Genomic DNA, 20854 nt, shown 5'->3' with positions numbered 1-20854 from the left:
ACAGAAAATGAGAATGGAGCTTAACCTCAGATTCACAAAATCCTTATTTTGTAATCACTGTAGGACAATGCACTACACATGGGAACAGCTATTAGTGCTGTTCTGGCTATGAGGACCATGGGCTTTCTTCTGAGACTCTCCACTTTGATTTGCAGACTTCCCCCAGGAGCTCTCCCTCCCAGGAGAGGAAACCCGCCCATACCTGCTGGGATAAACCTTACCTACACTCCCAGTACCATCTGCTTCAGATCTCAGCATGGTCTCCTTTCAACCAAGACACAATTTGTGAGATGCAGGCTAAGCAATACACAGGAGGACATTTCTAGCATTTTGTACAAACTTTTTTTTTTTTTTTTTTTTTTTTTACTTTTTAAACATTTTTAATTAATTAATTAATTAATTAATTAATTCTTACAAACTTTTGAAATAAATCAGGGAGCAGTTCCCAAGACTCTCAATGAGCCCTCCCTCTAGAGGGAAAAACAAAAAAACACTGCAACAATAGAAAACCATAGATCATGTCCCATGTGAGTGGGGTAAAAAATCCTGAACCAAGTATTAGCTGAGTAAAAGTATACAAACGTTTGCCTCAGCATCTAAAACAGTGGTGTCTTTTATACTGTGGTCACTTCTTTCACAATGTCAATGTTAGTATTGCTACTGCTTAGCTTACTGAGTGACAGCTACGTGTCAGGCAGTGTTTGGTGTTTACAGTGTGTGGGTGAAGAAGGGTCTCCACTGGGTGACCACCATGCCAAAGCAAAAGGAGGCAACAAGACTCTGGGGAGGAAGTGCCATAAGCAGAAGAGCCCAGACCAGGGGGGGGCAGTGGGGGAAGGAGGAAGAAGAAGGGCTAGAGAGAAGGAAGAGAGAAGGGCATGTCTATGTCTGTGTGTTATGGGCTCTTTAGGTTATGGTAAGGACTTTTCGGTATTTAGTAAGATGGAGCCACAGAACTGGACTCAGTGAAGGAATACCATGACCTGACATTGCATTTGTTAGCTTGACCCATCAACTTTAGATAAGATTGTTCATTTCAGCCTTAGATAAGACATTTACAAAACACGGAGGAGTTACTCGACCATGGCACTGTTAAATATTTATTATTAAGTATAAATATATTAATAGTATCTGATATTATGGCACAGTAACAGAAGGAAAACTAGAAGTGAAAGAAAACTTATGTAATGAAATACTATGAAAAAATGATAAATGGGATGAAAGTAATTCTAAACACTATATATAATTCCAAGAATATATATGCAGGTTGGGGATTTAGCTCAGTGGTAGAGCGCTTGCCTGGCAAGCAGAAGGCCCTGGGTTCGATCCTCAGCTCAAAAAGAAAAAAAAAAAGAAGAATATATATGCACAGAAAAGAGTAAAAAATATTTACCAAGGAATTAACAGAAAACAAATCTCTGGCCAGATGAGAAAGGGAGAAATACAATGGATATATATATATATATATATTTTTTTTAATTTCTGCCTTCCTTGCATTTTCAAAGGTCCCTATAACAAAATTCCATTATTTTGCGGGAAGAAAAAATTTTATTTGGAAATAAAGGATAAATTATTAAAGCCATTGTCCTGGTTGTTCGTTTGTCAACTTGATACATGCTAGAATCATCTGGGAAGAGGGAACCTCTATTGGGAAAATGCCCTACCAGACTGTCCTATGGGCAAGCCTGTGGGCAAGGGCTGCAGGGCATTTTCTTGGTTGATGATTGGTGTGTGTGTGTGTGTGTGTGTGTGTGTGTGTGTGTGTGTGTGTGTGTGTTGGGGTGGGGCAGCTCACTGTTAGTGGTGCCATCCCTGGGCAGATAGCCCTGAGTTGTATAAGAAAGTAGGCTAAGCAAGCCACAAGGAGCAATACAGCAAGCAGCATTCCTCCATGGCCTCTGCATCAGTTCTTTTCTTGAATGCCCTCTGTGGTGGTTTGACTAGGAATGGCCCCCCACAGACTCATGTGTTTGAATGTTTGGCCCATAGGGAGTGGCACTATTAGGAGGTGTGGCATTATTGGAGTAGGTGTGGCTTTGTTGGAAGAAATGTGCCCATGTGGGGGGGTTTTATTGCTGTGAAGAGATACTATGACCACAGCAAACTCTTATAAATGAAAACATTTAATTGGGGTGGCTTACAGTTTCAGAGGTTCAGTCCATTATCATCACGGCAGGGAACATGGTGGTGTGCAGGCAGATGTGGTGCCATAGGAGTAGCTGAGAGTCTTGCAGGCAACAGGAAGTCGACTGAGACACTGGGTGGTATCCTGAGCATAGGAAACATCAAAGCCTGCCCCACAGTGACACAGTCCCTCCAAGGCCATACCCATTCCAACAAAGCCACACCTTCTAATAGTGCCACTCCCTATGAGACTATGGGGGGCAATCACATTTAAACTACCATAGTCATGGTGCTATTTTTTGTTGTTGTTATTTGGTTTTTGTTTGTTTTGTATTTTGTTTTTCAAGACAGGGTTTCTCTTCATAGCCCTAGCTGTCCTGGAACTTGCTCTGTAGACTAGGATGACCCAGAACTCAGAAATCAGCCTGCCTCTGCCTCCCTGGTGCTGGGATTAAAGGTATGCAGCACCACCCCCTGGCTGGGCATATTGTTTTATTACAGCAATAGAAACCCTAATTAGAAGAGCATTACACAAAAACAACCCTTTCCTTAGCTTTACCTTTAAAAGGTCCTTCTTAGCTGGGCAGTGGTGGTGCACGCCTTTAATCCCAGCACTCGGGAGGCAGAGGCAGGCGGATCTCTGTGAGTTCAAGGCCAGCCTGGTCTACAGAGCGAGATCCAGGAAAGGTGCAGAGCTACAGAGAAACCCTATCTCGAAAAACCAAAAAAAAAAAAAAAAAAAGTCCTTCTTATGTGCTCCATTTCCTTTCTGTGATAATTACCAAGCCAATACTAACAGACACGTGAGCAACTCCCTTCCTAGAAGGAGCTTCTGACAACCAGAAATGCCTTACGGAGTTAAAGGAGCAGATTTAACTCTTCTAAACTGTTTCAACCAGCCTTCTTTCTCTCACTCCCCCTACTCCCTCCTTCCTTCCTGCTATCTCCCTTTCCCCCTCCTGCGTGTGTGTGGCAGATATCTATGTGGGTACACATGGGTGTGCAGAGGCCCAAGGTTGACCTTAGCAGACATTCCTCAGGAGCAGTCCACTGTGCTTTCATTGGCCTGGCTTTCCTATCAGGCTAGGCTGGCTGGCCAGCGAGCTCCAGGGCTACACTTGTCTCTGCCTTCCTAGCACCGACTGGGAGGCACACCCAGCGTTTTCATGTGAGTCTTGGGTACAGAACCCAGTTAGTTCCTCGTGTTTGTGCGGCGAGCTCTTGTGATCCCAGGCAACTGCTTAGCCCCCCTTTCTTTCTTGGACAGCATCGCACTGGTGTAACCTGGCTCACTCTAAGTTTATACATTTCTCTTCACTTTAGGATTCTCAAGCATGCCAAGATCAGAAAACACTTTGTGTGGCTAAAAACAGGGGGTAGGGGAAAGCCCATCCAGTGGCCAAACCTTTGTGTGGCCTAGGGCCCTGTCCTCGGGCAGGGGCTCTCATTTCTAGAACAGGTCTGCTCTAGTTTTCTTGGTGTGTCCAGCCACCTCATCCCTGGCGGGACACAAGGACAAGAGCCACACCTTTTCAGCCCTCTCAGTTCTGAGGTGGGCCGAACTCCCTCACTCAGGCTCTCTCATGTGGTTGGCTGCAGTATGAGGGCAGCTGGGGAGAGTCATCTAGAAGCTTCCTCCATCACTTGCCTGGTGACCAGTCTTTCTCAAGTACAAAGCTGGGAACCACGGAGATTCTCCAGAGACAGGCAGAAGGCTTTTCTAAACTAGTACCGGGGGCTTCCGCAGCACATGTAGGCCGATTCTAATGAGTTAGGAGCAAGGTGCCAGGACCAGGCTAAAATCCAGAGGAGCAAAACTGAGGCTGTGCATGTAGGAAATGCAAAGGGATCTGTGGACATGACTCAAAGTCAATAGTCCGCCCACTCTCTGGCCAGATGTATTTACATGCCTTCCATCATACAGCATCACGACTCCTCCCAGACACCAACTCCATTTGATGCCTACCAGCTCAAGCCAGTGCCGCAGGACCTTGTCGTGTGCCTTGGCCTCAAGGGCAGAAGTGGCTCCTTAGAAAAAGCAGCTACTTCTGGTCCTCACTTTCCAAGGGGCTGTGACTGGGCTGTTTCACACACCCAGTGTGCACTGAGGACAGGAGAATGATGAAAGCTACTGTAGTCTTTTGTTTTTTCTAAAAAGGAAGGAGGGAGGTACTGTGAGATTGCTCAGTGGATAAAAGTACCTACTAGAAAGCTTAATGGCCCGAGTTTGATCCCTGGGACCCACAGCGTGAATTAAGAAAACTGACTTCTGTAAGTTGCCATCTGACTTCCACACACACACAACTCCCACATAAATCAATGTAATTTCAAATCATACATTAGCCTTTACTACCTTTATTTTTATATGTGTGTGCGCCTGCATGTACCCCATGTGCCGGCAATGCTTACACAGGCCAGAAGAGCGTGTTCTATCTCTTGGAACTGGAGTTAGAGGCTGAAGTGGTTTGAATGACTATGTCGGCTGTAAGCTCAGATATTTGAACACCGAGTCTCCAGTTGGTGGCACTGTTTGGGGAGGTAGTTTGGCTTGCTGGAGGAAGTCTGTCTTTGGGGGGTGGGATTAGAGTTCACAGCCCCACTCCACTTCTGCTCTCTGCATGTGGATGGAGGTGTGATCTCTCATCTTTCTGTTCTTGCCACCGTGCCTGACGTTTGCTGCTATTCTCCCCACCAGAATGGACTCCTATCCTTCTGGATCTGTAAGCCAGCCCTTTCTTCCATATGTTGCTTGTGGCCATGGTGTTTTATCACAGTGATGAAAAAAAGTAACTAATACAAAAGCAGTAGTGAACGGCCCCTGTGGGTGCTGGGAACTGAACTCAGGTCCTCTGCAAGAGCAGTACGTGCTCTTCTTAACCACTCTGCATCCTCCCTCCCTCAGCCCCACAGTCTGAAACAGGAAGGGGAGGCATGCAGCTGCCTGGAACTCTGGAACCCACCTGGACTGGCTTTTGCTGTCTGGTAATAGTTTTTGCCTCCATCTTTTTCAGTTCTTGGTTTTCTGCCTGCTGACTTCTCTTTCATATTGAAAAAAAAGCTGGAAGCTGTAAGTGGGGAGGAGCACAGAGATACGCATTGCTGTCAAAGAATGCCGAGTCCCACCTCTGTCTTGCTCAGTTCTTACCTTCAACCTCATCTTAAAACCAGGCCGTTTCCTCTCCCGGATGACTTCCACATGGGTTCACCTTCCCAGATAGCAGGGCTGTTCTGGAAAATTGTGGAACTTTGGGGATTTGGAGCCTGACGGGAGAAAATACACCAACAGTCTATGCCTGGCAGCTTCCTGCCTACTCTGAGAAACCATCTTAGGATCCCACAGGCGCCTTCCAAGCTGCTGTGCTCGGCTACCTTCTGAAGCTGTGAGCACAAAGAAATCATTAAGTCACTGCTTGCGTCAGGGATTTTGACAGCAATGAGGAAAACCACTTCTCTGAGTCTGGAGGTTTCCACACAACCTCTGGAAGTAGAGGCTTCCCAAGGTCCTGGACACATCTGCCCTTTCTCTGTGTGACAACATAGCTTCTTGTGTTCCATGGATTAGCCTACCGGTCTCACTGTTCGATGCTGTGGTGGTTTGAATAAGATGTCCCTCCCCCGCAGAGTCGCAGGCACCTGAATACTTGGTCCCCCGTTGGTGATGCTGTTTGGGTAAGTTTTGGAGTCCATTTTGTTGGAGGAAATATGTCACTCAGCGTGGGCCTTGAAGCCTCACAGGTGCACACCGATTCCCAGTTCACTCCGCTTCCTGCCTGCGGTTCTGAATGTCAGCTCTCGGCTTCTAGCTTCAGCCACCATGCCTACCTGCTGCTACCTTTCCCCTATGATGGAGCCCAAGGAAGCTCTTCCTCTGTACATTGCTTGGTCATGTGTTTTTATCACAGTGACACAAAAGTAACACCTATTACTGTCATCAAGACCAAAGGGAGATGATACAGCTGGTGCTAGGCATTCCCTAGACTCAGACCCTGCCAGCCTTCACCTTCCACCTCTGTTCTTCCACTGGAAACTCGTTTCGGGAGCTAGGACTCCTGATCATCACAGGCCTGCCTTCAGTTGTAGCTTCCAGAGGCCTGTGCTCGGGCAAACCCTTAACCTCTCCTTTTCTTCATTCCAGTCTTCAGACTGGGCTACTGTGAAGATTAAGTAAATCTGTTTAACATGACAGCCAACACACAATGAGAGCTACCATGGTAACAAGCATCATATTATCACTACCAAATCCTGATGCAAGAACATCAAAAGGGTGATTACATAGCTTCAATAATATGCTTATTTTTCTCACTCTGTGCTCAACCTATGTATCACGTATCAGATGACTCTGAGAAGTTTTTATGTTGAATTGCTTTCTTCTATTGAAGTGTGTCTGAGTGGTATGATGTGTACATGTTCTTCCGTGTGTACAGGCACTTACATACAGGTGGATGGAAGCCAGAAGTTGATTCAGTCACTCTCCACTTCACTTTTAGAGATGGAGTGACTCGCTGAACTTGGAGCTTATCAGTTCCCCCAAGATGTCTGGATGGCCGTGAGCTCCCAGGATTTGCCTGTCTCCACCTCCACAGTACTGGGAGACATGGACACAGGTTGCCATATCTGACTTTTTATGTGAGTGCTGGGGATCTGAACTCAGGCAGGCCTTCATCTTGTGTGGCAAGTATTTGACCAACTAGACCATCTTCCCAGTTCCCATTGCCTTTTTAATTTATGATTTCAGATGTTTTTGGATTGTTAATTTCTTGACTCAGTGGGAATCAAAAAGCTTAAGTAATTCATTTCTCCAAAAGCAAAAATCCACCTAAGATACTCCTCAGTGTTGTACAGAATAAAACGTTCTGTAGTTTTGAAAGTTACAGATGGATTAAATATTTAGATACTTTTTAAATGAACTAAACATTGAACTATTAGGAGAAAACACAGGTGAAAAATTCTGGAAGTTGAGATGTATAAAATCTTTTTTAAACACAAGCACAAAGGCTAGAATCATTAAAGGTAGCTTTCAGGTCTGGACCTGGCAGAGTGATGCCCACTAAGAAGAGCAGTTAATAGGGTACCGAGAATGTACCATTAATGTTCACCAGTGGGTCCACGAGACAGTCTTGAAGAACTGTACACTTTAGGCATGGAGTTCAGTGGTAGGCCATTTGTTTAATATGTGAGGGTACTTCCACAGCCAAAGGAGTGTCTAATATCTATGACAACACTAGAGAGCCAAGACAGCCATCAACAACTCAGTAGATGCTCAGCTGAGATTTCTGCTGCCACCTGCATTATTACTGTCATTTACTAACTACAGAGATGCGTATTGACCCTGGCATTACATACAAGTACAAGGTCAAGTAAAACTAACTTTTCATACAAAGCTAAAAAGTCTGAGCCCGGCAATGATGGTATATACCTTTAATCCCAGCACCTGGGAGATAGAGGCAGGCAGATCTCTGTGAGTTTAAGGTTAGCCTGGTCTACAGAGAAAGTTCCAGGACAGCCAGAGCTACACAGTGAGATGTTGTCTTGAAAAACAAACAAAAAACCCCTGGGTCTGAGCTTCAAAGCATACCACAAATATATAGTTACTAAAACCATGTGGTATTGGCATTAGGACAGACATACAGCAATGGAAAACATAATCATTTTCAACCAGATGCAAAACTGTATACAGAAGAATATAATGGCGTTGGGACACTGGCTGTCCACATACCACAAAATGAAGCTAGGTTTCCACAACACAGAAACTAATCCCGGGTACAGTAAAGACCTAACTAAGTGTAAGAGGCAAAATTATAAAAAATTTGGGAGAAAACACAATGTGAAACTTTATGACTTAGCTTAGGCGATGGTTTCTTAGATTCACTGATGCACAAGCAACCAAGGAAGAAAACAGATAATTGTACTTCACCAAAATCAAAGCTGCCAAGGTCAGAAGAATGGAAAGACAACCCTCAGGATGGTAGAAACCATTTGCAAATCATCCATCTGACTATAGGCTAGTAGGCAGAACTCAGTAACAGAAGACTAATTTTAAAATCAGTGAAAGATCAGGACAGTTCTCCGGAAGTACAAGTGGCCAGTAAGCAAATGAAAAGACAAACAGCAATGCAACACAATCATTCTGGAAAAGCCCATCGAAGACAAGCACTCCCCACCCTCCTGGCTGCTGGATGGCATAACTGTGGAACTGGGAAATGGTACAATCAAAAAGCCTAGCCTCTTCAACAGAATTACCACATGGCCCAGCAATTCTGAGGTGCAGACCTGAAGGAATTAAACCCATCTTCACACTAACGTGAATGGCAACATTATTCAGAATCGCCAGAGTGGAAAACACCAGAAGATATCAAGAAAAAGCTATCCATAGGACGGAATGCTAATCTGCACACACAACATAAAGGATTCATGGTAATATACAGATGAAGCCCAAAAACGTGATGGCTAGTAAAAGGGACAAGACCCAAGAGGCCACATGCTGTCTGATTCCATTGAAGAAATGTCTAGAAAAGGCAGAGACAAAGCAAATCACTGGTAGTTCCTGGGGCACAGGGGAAGTTTGGGGGGGGGCATTAAAAACCATGAACATTCTTCCTAGAGTGATGAAATTATCTGATGGAAATGGCTGCATGATGTTTTTAGATATATAAAAAATATGGACTACACACTTGCAGACAGTGAATTTTATATATGTGACATCTGTCTTGGTGCTGTTAAGACAAAAGAGAATGGAGCTCTTAGAATCTTCTCAGTACTGAAAGAAAACAGAGCAAACAGAAAACACAATTCATAATTGTGTTTGTTAGGCATAATATGCCTAGCAAAACTTCCTTTCAAACCAAAGGAGATGGCTTTAGAGTTGGCGTAACTCAAGAGCAATCAGGACGACACATTAGCATGGACACAGCAGACCACAGGGCCTAAAAGCAAAGGGGACCAGAAATAGGTCCATATAGAAAAAGAGAGATTTTTTAATGACGATGTCAACTAGTACCACAGGGAAAATACCATCACAACAAATTATCTGGAACAAGCTCGAGTGTCACATGGAGAAACACAATCCATAACCCTTACTGTCACACAGTACACAATTAATTTCAGCTGTGTCATAGACCTAACTATATAAGAGCTACAGAGAAAACCCTATGACTATGTATTAGATAGGAATTGCTTAGGACAAAAAGGCAGGAAGACAGGAAAAGAACGCACTACTAAATTGACATTAAAATAGAACATTTTCCGAGGCTAGCCATAGACTAGTATTTATAAATCATCTAGTAAAAGATTGTGTAAGTCCCCCTCAAACTCAATAAGAAATGAGCCAATTAAAAACTGAACAGCCCAATGACCAGACAGAAGGTTTATCAATCCTCCTCCCAACCCTCCCCGCCACCCCACTGCCTGCCCTCCGCAGGTTCTGGGGCAAAGTAGTCCTACCAGAGTGGATCTTGGAGCTGGCTGGGAGGACCCAACGGACGGGGAGTAAAGTGGGGGCACTGGGGAAGGCCAGTGTTAGAAACGGTATTGATGTAGGAGGCACAAAATCAGGGACAACCAATGTGGTCGTCATCAGCCCAAGGACAAGAGACGCACTCCGAACAGGAGACAGTACAGCCAGGAATCTAGAGGTCTGAGGAATGAGAGCCACAGGGAGGAAGCTGCATGCACAAGACCCAGCAGATCCACTCCAGTACCTACTGGAAACCAATGTCCATACAGACCTGAGGATACATGTTCAAAGCAGTATTCTCCAGAGTGGGTGGCCATCCACAAAATAGAAACAATTACAGATTTCTACCAACCAGCAGACAGATAAAATGTGGCATAGCCACACACATACTAGTCACCTCATTAAGAATGACTAATATAGGGGTTGGGGATTTAGCTCAGTGGTAAAGCACTTGCCTAGCAAGTGCAAGGCCCTGGGTTCGATCCTCAGCTTCCAAAAAAAAAAAAAAAAAAAAAAAAAGACTAATATGCACTAAGCATGGGTGAATATTAAGGTGCAAAACATCAAATGCAAGAGCATATTGGAGCCCACTAACGTGGGCAAGATAACTTGAAATGCAGATCTACAGAGAGTATGATGGTCAGAGGGTCCTCTGGCTGGGGAAGAGTAGATGAAATGATAAAGTTTTTTTAATTTTTTTAATTTATTTTTTTATTTTAAAGAAAGGACCTCATGCATCACAGCTTCAAACCTGGTATGTATTATGTAGATGGAGGCTGACCCGGAACTCCTGATTCTCCCGCCTCCACTTCTTGAATGTCAGATTACAGGCATATATCAATAAGGTGTGGTACTGGTGGGAAGTGGAACACGACAGTCACTTTGTGACAATGTGACAACATCTTATGATGGAAATATCACATAATTCAGCAATTTTACCACCAATATTTATTGAAGAAAAATGAAGTTATATGTTCACACACATTGTATATAAATGTTCATAACCATTTATTCATAATAACCCAAACTAAAAACAGCTGAGGTCCACACCAACAGGATAACAGCATCTTCATGTAACAGAATACTACTCTGAAGAAAACTGACTCAAATAACATGTGCTTTTCACAGAGCCATGCTGAGTGAAACCACACACACATAAACGCCATACTGATTTCCCCTAATCCACAGCAACACAAATCGGACAGCAGTGGCTTGGGCTGAGGGTAGATGGACAGGAACCTACTCAAGGGACATGAGGTAACTTTGAGGATGATGGAAACGGTCCAATTTTGGTGTGGAGAAAAGCCACGCAGGTGCATTTCTGTCCAATTCCTTAGGCGCTGTTTCCCCTCGGTGTTTCTGTTATATGTAAATATTAACTCAGAGGAGAGCTGCTCTGAAAAAGAAATAGCTTGATTAGGACACACCATTGCCCTTGCTGAGGAAACAGGGCCGAGCTCACACTGGTTCTCAGCAGCACATCAGTTTGGTATAATGGGAGACTGCTGTCCTGTGCAACAATCCTCCCTTACTCCTTCTAAGACCCGGCGACACATGCCTACTTAAGAAGTGTTTGAAATCTGTTGCTGAGATAGTCTAGTTGCGTACTGTCAGGTCTGGCATTTATTATGAAGATTAGGTTAGCCTCAAATTCACAGCAACCCTCCAGTCTTGGATTCTTGAGTGTTGGAATTACAAGCATGTGCTATCATGCCACTTATTCTTATGGTTGTTATACTGAATGTGATTCCCAATCTTTTTGTTACAAACAGCAAACATCAACTCCCTATCTGTCCCCTATCAGCATAGCTTCACACACTCCTCCGCAAGATCAGAACTGAAGGTTAATCTGAGTGGAACAGCCTGGGACAGCTCTTCTGTCTCACTGGAATGCAGCATGTTTTAGGGTACAGGATCTTGTGTAACCCAAGCTGGTCTCTGGCTATGTAGAAAGGGTGTGACCATAAACGACTGATCCTCCTGCCTCACTCCTAAGTGCTGGGATTAGAGGTATGTGATACTAAGCCAGCTGGTGACACTATTTTTAGCTACTATGGTCCTTGTTCCTGTGATTTTTTGTGTTCTGGGTGCTTCTGGGAAGTCAGACTCACTATTTGCTTCAGGACGAAGAGAGATGTCAGTGCTCAGTCAAAGCCGAGTTTATTAAATGCAAAGAAGACAAAAGCCTGGAAGCAAAAGGACTTTTGCTTTGTCTGAGTGCCAAGCTCTGGAGGGGGAAAAGGTTTTGAGGAACCTACTAAACTAGGCTGTGCAGAATCAGTGTTGGAGCCTTGGCAAGTCTTGATTCCTTAACCAAAGAGGGGAAGGATTTATAACTTCACCAAGAACAGTTTTCTCAACATTCAACAAGAGAAGTTGAACCTAACAGGAAGAGCAGTAGAAGAGATGTCAAGAGCTGGACTTCACAAGTCTGAGGTCTCTTGGATACCCCACAGAACCATACTGCAAAGATTAGTCCAGAGTCCACAGATTTAAAGAGCCGCTCCTGCATTCCCTATTCCCTCTTGAGTTAATCTGATGCTCGGCCAAGTTTTGAGAAATTACTGACTCACAGGAATCAAGAGGCACAGTGTTTAATATGCCTTTTCTCAGGGAACAGTTCAACTTGCCAAACCCCACTCAGCACGACACTGGAGCACAAGACCCTCAGCAAGCTGGGCACTGGCCTCAGTAACATTTAGACTTCCACTGCCTCTAGACTGCTCCCCACACGAGATTGTGAAGTCTATTTTGCAAATGAGTATTTTGTGGTTAAGCCTAACAGCACCAAGCATGAACATGGTAGAGAGTTAACAAGTAGATGGTCAGGTGGAACTCAAGAGGTGATGCATCTGAAAGGGGTTCATGAACAACTCTGCTTGATCAGACCTCACAAACCCTTCATCTCCTGTGCAGACCAGCTAATCAAAGTCTGCATATAATCACCAAAAGTCACAGCCACAATGATGGCCAGAGTTGTCTGTAAATGCACACAAAGACCTTAATTTTGCAAAGGTTTTTCCAGTTCTTCTGGCTGAAAAAGTTGGCACTATTCCCATTTAGTCCTAATACAGAGCAAGCAAGAGCTGCTCACATGCAGTTGTTCATCCAAACCAACTCCGAATGAGGTCAGGGCTTAACAAGCCTTCAGAACTATCCAGGCACAAAAAGTCAGAGAAAAGATTGCCAAGTTAGAGTTGCCCAAACCTGTGTCTTCCAGAACAACAGCTACTGGTCGCCTAACTGCTGATCACTTAAGGGCTGGTTCCAAATAGATCCCAAAAATCAAAAAACAAAACAAAACAAAACAAAAAACCTAGTTATCTATCAGTTGGGGACTTTTTCATCAAATTGATTACATTCCTGGTCACTTGGCTCCTAAAGGACCAAGTAAATTAGAAATATCAAAAAAAATCAAATTTATTTTATCAGGAAGGTATTTTTTTTTGTTATATTCTATCTGAATCCCATAAAATAGTGAATTCAAGAGCTCACAGAAAATATTACTAGATGAACAAAGCACTATTTGACAAAATTTTAAGTTCTATACTAAGTACTGAAGATATTTTTAAAAAAGCATTTTATGTGAAATATATAAACTTAGGGGCCTTTGCCATCGTGGGATATAGATTTCAGAGTTAAGTTTCTACCATTTTCACAGGTCACTCTGGAGCAATCTGTTGTGGCGTTGCCAGGCATGTGCTATTAGACTAGGTCATCAGGAGGCCTCCTCCTTGACCCATACAGCTACCCTGAGGTTGCTGCTCCTCCCAGAAAGCCTTTACCAGGATACAGGTTGGCACCCACTAAGCAAGAGCCAAAGCAACAGAGGCTAAGGCAATGGGGCTTCAAGAGAAGTCCAACTCAGCCAAGCTAGAGTGTTAAGTAACTCCGTGTTCCTCATTCTCTAACTAGCAGTTAGTGCTGGCAATATTTGCAGCCCTAAGGCATTGTGACCCAGAAGCAACTGCAATGTATTCATGTCTGCCTTGGTTCTCAACCCTCTATCCCGACCCCCACCTCTATTCATTTTCAAATGCAAGGTCCTTCTTTCTGGTTCTTTAGGATATTCCTGACATAATCAGATTTTCCCAGGTAGTCAACCTTTCAAGATAGACAGAAAGGACAATGAGTTATCCCAGGAGCTCTCTATCCCTTTCTACAGAGATGACTGCTAAGGCCAATCAACCTTCCTTCCTAAGGTTCCAGGACCTCCTGACCTCACCTTCTCTACTTCTCGCGCATCTCTTGAGTTACTACAGATTTCTTACCAGGCCTTTCTGCCTCCAGTTTCACCATCCCCAGTCTGAAATGGAAGCATGATTGTCTTTTTCCTGCTTCAAGTCCTCGAATCACAGTTAGTCATACACACGCTGCATGATCTGTTGCTAGCTTGCCTCCATAGACAAGAGTGAAGGTTGACTGATTGTCTACTGTCCATATCTCTTTACTCACACTTTCTAGAACTATTCTTAAAGACCTACTCATGCTCCCATCTCTTCTGAGTCTATGTCTCTGAGTCATATTACATAGTAACATGTCTGCTACAGCTTATCAATCACTCTCTAGCATCAGTGGTAAATTAGGCTCCTAGAGGCCAGCTGTCTTTCATTACTATGTTCCTAGATCCAAGACAGCATGGAATCAAAAGCTGCTTGATGAAAAGTTGCTCAAATAGCACTCTTGCTACCTGGTGAGAATGGAAATCAGAACCCAAGATGCTCTTTTATTCCATGGCTTCTTTCAATACACCAGTTAAGATCTCAGATGGTATCGTCACACTTCATGGTAAACATATTAACAAAAATCATATAAATGGGTACAAATGTTTTTAATATATCAACATTTATGTACATCACATATCTGACTTTGAATATACACATACCTTCTTACTTAATACAAGAGCCCTGGTATCAGAAGACCAAGGCAAGGCACAGAATAAAATCCATGGCCAGAGATGCCTAAGACTAGGAGATCCAGTCCTAAAGCCTAGTTTCTTAATCACTTCACTACAGAACCCAATGGTGTTTATATCTCAAAAACTGCTCCCAAAAATAAAGGCAAGTTATGAAACAAATGAAGTCTACAAAGTGTGACTGCATGTTCATAGGGTGTCCCTTCCCAACAGTGTTCTAGCTACATTTCAATGATAACATTAAAGGTTTATATCAGGTATTTCAAAGTACATCTTTACTTATAGTCATGGAAATAAAAAAACACCTTTGTCCATTACTGTAAGCTAATGAGAAATTTTCACAATTTTGGATCTAGCTTTGTTATTATGGATACAAATAAAATAAAGAGGCCATAACATCAATTAGAGCATGCCAACTTTCCAGCATTCAAATATTTGTTTTATTGTAATACACTGTCAACTTAAAAACATAAGGTAGGACATGACAACTTCCTTTGAGAGTATTCTTATTTTCTACTTCTAAAGAACAGAGAGTTTAACAAGAACTTTTGGAATTTTTATTAAAATATCAATGATGAATTGTTCCGTTTCTGTTTAGATCACACTAATAAAAGCTGCTCCTAATACATTTTCTCTATTTCTTGTGATCAATGCTTCCAGAGCCTTATTTAACAAGAACAACAAAATACTTCCTAATAGAGGAAATTAAGAGGTATTCTAGAAGAGTTGTGGAAACCAGGAGCAAATCAACAGAGGTAAATATTGTGATTTTCAATCAAAGAAGTCCACATAGCAAGTCATCTTCAAAAAAATGCAACCAACTGTTACTCAGTGGCACCAAGTCCCATGTTCCAATTGTTTCTCCTTGACCAGAGTCTCCTAACTATACCGTGTACACCCAAACACTCGAATAAGACGACAGCCAAACTCTGAGACAAGCTCTCACTCTGTAGTTCAGGCTGGTCTCAGACTCACTGTATAACCAACCCAACCTGGCTTCAAACCTGTGACCCTCTGCCTCAACCCCTTGGATGCTGGGATACCAGATGTGCACGTCCTTGGCTAATGAAGGAAACATTTCTAGTGCCACAGTTACTGCTGACAAAAGGCAGGCAGTTATGAAGTTTCCCAAATAAATGATTGGTATATGTCAACTCCAACATACTAAATCAGAAATGTCTCTTCAGTGACAGGAGATGCTCATGCCCCAGGGGCAGAGCTAAGAAACACACTATGTTAATGAATGTTATCACACTCTTCATTTTTTTTGGGGGAGGTGTGGGGATGTTAGTTCATGCCAACTACTCTTTGCTTCTCCATAAACAAAGAGACCAAAACAAAACAAAACAACAACAAACTACCTTATTTTCAGCCACTGGTTAAAAAAATGAAGAAGAGTTTAAACATCAAATGACATACTTGTGAGGATAATGACTGTGCATATTAAACTAAATATTAACATTTCTGGTGTTCAAGGCCTTTTACTTCTTATAGAAAGTCAACAAACTTAGGAGATCAGGTATTTCCTATTTAAGACAGAACTCAAATTTTAAAAAAAAAAAAATTGCATTTCCTAGCTTAAGCACATTTAGAGAATATGGTATAAAATATTGGGTACAGTCTCACCCAAACTGTTTTCTTAATGATTTCAGAATGTGAATCACCACCAGGAGTACACCAAGCAGCAGCAAGTAGGACTCAGTAGATGTGAGAAAGGAGAAGGAGCAGATAGTGAAACACAGTCACACAACAGTTAAGAAAATACTAAGTTACAGATTTTAGGAAAAATAGGAGAATGGGCTCCAAAAGCACAGACATGCTAGTCTTTTAAAGTCAAGTTAAACTATCTGTACAGTGAGTAACAAGGGACATTTCATGTTTCTTCTCTCACCGTCATTGAATACCTAGTTTACACCAGGGTAAACCAAACCCACAGAAAAATGGCCGAATGCACCAGAGCACCCACTACCAGCAAAGGACATTGACGTCAGCAGCAGCATTTGCCTCTAAGTCACTTTGTATGCTCCGGACGATCTGAGTTGGTTTAGATGGAAACCTCCTCTGTGAGGCATAAGGCTATCTGGGTCATATGGTTAATATACAGTGCGGCTATCAGTCATATTATAAACACAACTATTCTCGAATTTTGAGTTTCATTCTTTGCTCACCATTAGCTTACTGTTGGGGAAATCCCCTCACCTCAATCAAGACAGTACAGAAAAGTAGGTAGTATTTACACTGAATTCATGATCCTTCTGAGAATGTCTTGCTGTAACATATTAAAAGATTGCTTTTGTTTTTTTGAGACAGGCTAGTCTAGAACAACCCAGGCCAGCCTGGACCTTGTGGTAATCCTTCTACCTCAGTCTCCTCAGTGTGGGTGTGAGCCACCATGTCCAGTGGGCAATGAGTGCTCTGAAACCTCACCATACCCAGACTTAGAACCACAGTCTGAAATAAGATCTGGAAAGGCTTGCCATTTCTGACAACTCATTCAGGTGGAAACAGCTTTGCTGTATGTACTGCAGCTATGCAGAGGATCATCCTTGGTTATTCTGGGCTCCATCCTAGTGTCTACACGGGTGAAAAGCAAAGTAATCCTGTAACATTTAAGAAGGCAGAGGCCTTGCACTGGAAAGCCCAGGCCTATGCACTCCACAGTCGACGTGAGTTTACCACTGTGGTCTCTGTTGTCACACACACAGTCACTTAGAGACCACTGCTTATTTTAGTCACAGACATTCTACTTCAAACAATCCTACAGTCGGATTTGTAACTAGGTTTGAAAATCATTATGTCTATTTCTCTAGAGAGGAGCCAAAGAAAGAGAATTGGCTTTCTAAAGAGAATAGTGCTTCTTTTAAATATCCTGGCAAAGAGAAAATAAACAGCCAGATTAAAGTAGAATAAACATTGGCAGAAAATTCACTATGGACAGAGCAGCACTAGAGAAATTCAAGCATGTACCTCCTTCTCCATATATACGTGACCTTATTTGAAGAGCATTTACAAAGACTCCAGAGGGTGATGACTAGCTGGATAAGTGAGGATCCCGAATGTTATTCCATCTCTATAGTCACTGTCAGTAGTTTCAACTCAATGTTCAAATAGCTAATATAATTTTATGAGTGATGTTCCTCAGTGTCTGCATACAGACCGATAAATATTATAAACAATGTTATATAAAGTATCCATTATAGAATATCCCCAGACTAGTAACTTTGAACAGAAACTGGAACATCTGAGCTCCTCTCCTTTCTTCTATTTCTAAATTATTCTTTATAGGGAATCATTAGAGACAGAATTTAAAGTAAAAATGCCAACTTTATAAATTCCAGGGGGAAAAAAGGTTGTTCAGTAAATACTGTGCAGACAGGCGCAGCCTGCCGGTGTCCTGGACACAGCAGCCCTGGCTTCTATCTAACACCCCAGGAGCCTGGAGGCAGCAGCCGTGGCGGCAGAGAAGCCACCAAGAGCGCGGGAGGACAGTGTGAAGGAGGGCGAAGTGAGGCCGAGGAGACGTCCAAGAAGTTGAGCTTGGCACAAAGCAGGTCACCTTCCAGGGGAATATAAACATTCATTACATAGCTGCTCTCCAAGAAGAGAAGCCAGCGGAAGTAATTCTTACCACGACAATACAGCAGTAGTAGAACACAAAGTGAGTATTCACATTCTAAGAACTTTTCCTTGGGGAAAATCAGAGGAGAGAGAAAGTGTACAAACTGAAAGATAAAGTAAAATAGATTGAGATTTCATATTAACAACAACAACAACAAAAAAAAAAAATCAAGGAGAGAAAATTTCCCTTGAGGGAAGAGTAACTTCTGACACCTGGACAGAGCTACAGAGCTGTGCGGGCAGCCGTCCCACTCACTGAGGTCGGGTGTCTGACCACTGTCCCCAACGGCAGGCCACAGTGTAAGTGCAGGGGAGTAGTATCTAGCCTGCGACCACAGGAAAACAATGCAAGTTCATTCCATGATCTGGACGACCCCCTCCCTCCTGCCCTTTGCCCTTTTGAAAAAGAGGAAACAGAAGCAACGGGCTGGCCCCAGGAGAGAGGAAGAGCAGCGTCGGAGAAGCACACACTTCAACACCCTGGACTAGCCCAGGGAAACAACATTCTCCTGAGGAAACCAAACGTGCAACCTACTGAGTGAGATTCTGATAGTATTTTTAAAAGACATTCACTGTTGCGGTCCTGACAGCTAAACTCTTTCAGTATCCTTAACCATCAGATGTATTTGGGGGGAATATTTATTCACATAATTTTTCTTAATACAGTTCTTTCTACAAAGACTGAATTTAAAAGTATCCACAACATTTTCAATTACAGTAACAACACATTAATAAATTATAAATTAACAAAATCTTTATATTTGCTTAAAAATCATTTATCAAATGCTAACTTCCAGATCATCTGGAAAACTAAAGATGCTAGTTGCTAGAAATCTGGCATCCCAATTCAATTCTGATTTTTAAAAGTGTATAAAATGTCCCTCAAATTACTACAAGTCCCACAGCAGACATGTTTATTTCACCCTTTTCATAAGGTATTAAGTTTACATCTCGCTAAACATTTTACCAAACATGGGAAACCTGCCTGGAAATGCAAAGCACAATGACATAGTTACACAAGAGGAAGAAAAGATCCCTGTCAGGACATCACTGCGGCCCCAGCACGAAGAAGACCTGCAAATCTGGACTTTTCAAAGTTGCAGAGCTGCAAGATGGTCACTGCTAACAAGCTATTGCGCAGTTTTCCTTCAAATAAAACAATGTAGTTCAGAAACTGCAATTCAGTAGACACTTCTACATTTAATTAACTAAAAAGTAATTATGTAACTTGATTTACTCTTTGGATGGCATTTTTATAATATTAAACCTTTAATTCAAACTAATATATTTTAGCTCTCCTACCCAGAAATCTATTTTTCACACATGGGGGAAAAAATGGAAGAACTTGAGATTATACTCTCCATTCACAGAATATTATTCTGTTTTGATTACATTTCTTGGTTTCACATTGAAGAGTTTGTAAGAACTTAAATTGGGTGGTTTTCAAGTTAAGAATAGGTGAATGCAGAAGCATTATGTTGGGGAAAATAAAAAGTCCCCAAACTAAAAACAAACAAACAAATAAAACAAATACAATAAAACAGCAGCTCTACAGAACTTAATAAAAAGTAAATCAACTTTGAAATTAGTTAACTTTGGCGTCTGAATACAAAATGTTTATCAGTATCATCTACGCAGTGACTAGTACAGGATGTGCAGCATTTTCAAATTCCCTGTGTGTCCCTTATATGCAAGTTTGGTACACTGAGTTCCGTGGTTCCTGTCCATCTCTGGATTGCTGAGTGTCACAGAACTCAGTTCCTGGCTGAGTAAGCTGCAGTTTTCATTTTGTTTTTCCCCAGAGACAGATCTTCAAATCTTCTAGATTTCTCAAGCATCTTGAAAAGACAAGAAAACCTGCATAAAAAGAAATTAGTCTAAGTCATGACCAATAATAGTAATGCAAACAGAAACACAACACCCACTCCCCCATGAAGAGTGCTTTATCACTGTAGCCTTTTATACTTCCCTTTCTACTTCTGAAGTTCACTAAATTATTATTCTGTAGAAGAAATCAAGAAACAGAATGACCAAAAAAGCTTAACATCCCTCTCAAACTTAAAATCATCTCCCAAATAAAAGCAGTGAGCAACTTCACAATTAATCAAGACTGTGCATGTTCATGTCTCTATTTTGGGTTGGTAACTATTAAATTCTTATGCTATAGATATAATGCAAGGCCTTTCTACTTAAAAAAAAAAAAAAAAGACTCCTTAAAGCTTTTGGAAACAAGGCTCCATTGGTTTGGATTTCTGCAGGCAGATGTGTAAAGATCAACTTATTCCATGTAAGTTCATCTCGAAGCTATGTGCAGAAACACTCCTAAAAAAGAAGGACTAAGATGTTAAGAAAAAAAATGTTGTCTGAGGTTAAAAAGATGTGTTGGTGACCATGAGATAGGATGTGTTCCAAAATCCCATGAGCTCACTGTGACATCAAAGAAAAAGTTCAGTGATGAGAGCATGAAAGAAAAAACTATGTCTGCTGTGATCTTGGTGTTTGCTAGTCTCCATCACAGCAGCATCAGAGCCTTTCCTGACAATGACCTCTCTCTGTCATCCAAAGACACCTGAGGAATGACCATCGAAGACATTGTCTTCTGGCACCTTGATCTGGACTTTCCAGTGTGCAAAACTCTGAGCAAAGATTTTGTTCATTATTAGCCATCTCAGGTACTTTGTTAGGCTATCTTGACTGCACTAGTACAGACTAAAAGGAGCTTATTTATATGCAGGTTAAAGATT

At 42.2% G+C, this 20854-nt stretch overlaps 1 protein-coding gene across 1 annotated transcript in view; it reads right to left on the bottom strand.

The window, feature by feature from the left end:
• Positions 1-10508: 10508 nt before the first annotated feature.
• The window catches only part of Znrf2 (zinc and ring finger 2), a 79413-nt gene continuing 69067 nt past the window's right edge, over positions 10509-20854 (bottom strand). Inside the window, exon 5 of the mRNA XM_036180827.1 lies at positions 10509-19967. The gene's annotated coding sequence lies outside the window, so the exon portion shown is untranslated. The remainder of the gene's footprint in view (positions 19968-20854) is intronic.

Source organism: Onychomys torridus, chromosome 3 (genome assembly GCF_903995425.1).
Source record: "Onychomys torridus chromosome 3, mOncTor1.1, whole genome shotgun sequence".
Taxonomy (NCBI): Eukaryota; Metazoa; Chordata; class Mammalia; order Rodentia; family Cricetidae; genus Onychomys; species Onychomys torridus.
This window is presented reverse-complemented; position numbering and strand designations above follow the sequence as displayed.